Source organism: Trachypithecus francoisi, unplaced genomic scaffold (assembly GCF_009764315.1).
Source record: "Trachypithecus francoisi isolate TF-2019V2 unplaced genomic scaffold, Tfra_2.0 Lachesis_group7, whole genome shotgun sequence".
In the NCBI taxonomy this organism is placed as follows: Eukaryota; Metazoa; Chordata; class Mammalia; order Primates; family Cercopithecidae; genus Trachypithecus; species Trachypithecus francoisi.
In genome coordinates, this window is record NW_022681472.1 from 81,726,571 (window position 1) to 81,729,462 (window position 2,892).

Consider the following 2,892-nt stretch of genomic DNA (forward strand, 5'->3'; position numbering starts at 1 on the left):
GTCTCAATTAAAAAATGGGGGGCCGGGCGCGGTGGCTCACGCCTGTAATCCCAGCACTTTGGGAGGCCGAGACGGGCGGATCACGAGGTCAGGAGATTGAGACCATCCTGGCTAACGCGGTGAAACCCCCTCTCTACTAAAAATGCAAAAAATTAGCCGGGCATGGTGGCGGGCGCCTGTAGTCCCAGCTACTTGGGAGGCTGAGGCAGGAGAATGGCGGGAACCCGGGAGGCGGAGCTTGCAGTGAGCAGAGATCGCGCCACTGCACTCCAGACTGGGTGACTGAGCAAGACTCTGTCTCAAAAAAAAAACACACACACACACACAAAAATGGGAAAACTATTTCAATAGACATTACTCCAAAGAAAATATACAAATGACCAGGAAGCACATAAAAAGATCCTCAAAATCATTAATCGTTAGAGAAAATGCAAATCAAATTCACAATGAGATACCACGTTACACTCACTAGGATGGCTAACATCAAACAACTGGAAGATAACAAGTGTTGGTGATGATGTAGAGGAATTAGAACCCCTGTGCATTGCTGTTAAGAATGTAAAATGCTATTCCTTCTCTGGAAATTGATATGATAGTTATTTAAAAAATTAAATAGAGAAAAAGGGCTTCTGTCATGAGTGGCCTATGTAGGGCAACCAGACTGCTCTTCATGCAAAATTGACATCAAGAGCTTTCAGAAGCATACTTTTTTTTGGAAGTTGGGCAGCTGGTAATCATTGGTCTTGGCTCATTATTAAAAGAAAAAAATTAAACAGCATTGCCGTATGATCTAGCAGTTTCTCTTCAGGTTATACACCACAAAGATTTGAAAACAAATGACTCAAACAGATATTTGTGCATCCATGTTCATGGCAGTATTATTCACAATTACCAAAAGGTGGAAGCAACTCACATGTTTGTTGGTGGATGAATGGATAAACAAAATGTGGTATAAACATACAATGGAATATTATTCATCCCTGAAAAGGAAGGGGATTCTAACAATGCTTCAGCATGGATTGACCTTGAACAAATTATGGTATCAGGGCAAAGAGGATTTTCCTTCCCCTTCCTTCTGAAAGTTTGGTAATTTGAGTATATAAAACAAACTGACAATATATACTCAATAGACAGATTAACAGGAGAAAAGACATACAAATTATTTATGGGCAAATGTACAGAAACCACAAAATATAAGACTCAAAGAAGAACCAGATGACTGAGGTGTTTATGCTGTACTTATGGCTTCAAGACCACTGTGTTCTCATGTCAAGATTCACTGATGGTTCTGTCAGTAAAAATTTCACCTCAGTTCATTGTTAAATTGAATGAAGACTTAGAGATTATATAGTCCAATTCTGAATGTGAAAACTGAGGTTCCTTCAAAGATGATAACCTCAGGGATGGTTCTCTTGACAGACTCTAAGCTGGATGGTTCTAAGAGAATTACAGAATGATGAGTGTTTCTGCCCCTAACCTCTGGGTTTACTAAACAGCATTTATTCTTGATCCCTGCCTTTTAACGGAGCCACACAAGTCTAGGACCCATAGAAGAGGAAATTTATGGGCCTATGAATCTTCATTTGCTGTTCTGGAGAGCATAATTATGACCTTTGATTTAGACATTCCCCAGAGACACAGCTGAGCTGGTGCTAATAGCCCGTAGCTATTCACTGGGACATCATTTCTTCCCATCAGGACATTAATTCCGAGGAATGCTTTGGTTCCTCAATTGGCAATTTCCATCACTCATTTCATGACTAGTAATTAATATTCACTAAGAACGCATGGGGCATCTAATCCTTCCCTATATTGGTTAAGTATCTATTGTCAGCAGGAGAGTTAGACTTGGAGCCCAAAGTCCTAGTTTAAGTTTTGGGTCATCTCATTCAAAATTTATTTATAAGTCATGCCAATTATTTATCCTAATCACCTAATACACATGCACGCGCGCACACACACGCACACACACACACACACACACACACTCCAAGAAACAAAAAAACAAGCCCGAGTGCGGGGGTTTACGCCTGTAATCCCAACACTTTGGGAGGCCAAGGTGGGCAGATCACCTGAGGTTGGGAGTTCAAGACCAGCCTGGCCAACATGGCAAAATCCCGTCTCTACTGAAAATACAAAAATTAGCTGGGCGTGGTGATGCGTGCTGTAATCCCAGTTACTCCGGAGGCTCAGTCAGGAGAATCGCTTGAACACAGGAGGTGAAAGTTGGAGTGAGCCGAGATCACACCACTGCACTTCAGCCTGGGCAACACAGTGAGACTCTGCCTCAAAAAAAAAAAAAAAAAAAAAAAGCCAGACTCAGTAGCTCACACCTGTAATCCCAGCACTGTGGGAGGCCGAGGCTGGCAGATTACCTGAGGTCAGGAGTTCAAGATCAGCCTGGCCAACGTGGTGAAACCCTGCCTCTACTAAAAATATAAAAATAAGCAGGGTGTGGTGGCGGGCACCTGTAATTCCAGCTACTTGGGAGGCTGAGGCAAGAGAATCCCTTGAACCTGGGAGGCAGAGGTTGCAGTGAGCTGAGACCATGCCATTGCACTTTAGCCTGGGCAACAGGAGCAAAACTCCATCTCAAAAAAAAAAAAAAAGAAAGAAACACATACACAGACTTTTGAAACAAAAGCACTCCATATTTTGGTATTACTTTAGTATTTTCTCATTGAGTCTACTCCACTTGATGCTGTTTCAATCTCTTAGACTTCATTTTGTTTTTATTATTGTTTTTAATGGTAGTCAAAATCACTGTAACTGGTTTTTAACCTACAGATTGGAAAACACTATACAATTTCAAAACAAACAAAGATCAACTGTATATTTGTAAGTGCATTTTAAAAGCAGCGCTATGTAATTAATTTTTAGGACAACTGCTAT

General features: G+C 41.3%; 1 non-coding gene across 1 annotated transcript; it reads left to right on the top strand.

Moving 5' to 3' along the window:
• The first annotated feature begins 618 nt into the window (after window positions 1-618).
• On the top strand, window positions 619-754 carry LOC117079702. The gene has a single exon (XR_004435557.1). It is a non-coding gene; the product is annotated as a U11 spliceosomal RNA (small nuclear RNA).
• Window positions 755-2,892: the final 2,138 nt, after the last annotated feature.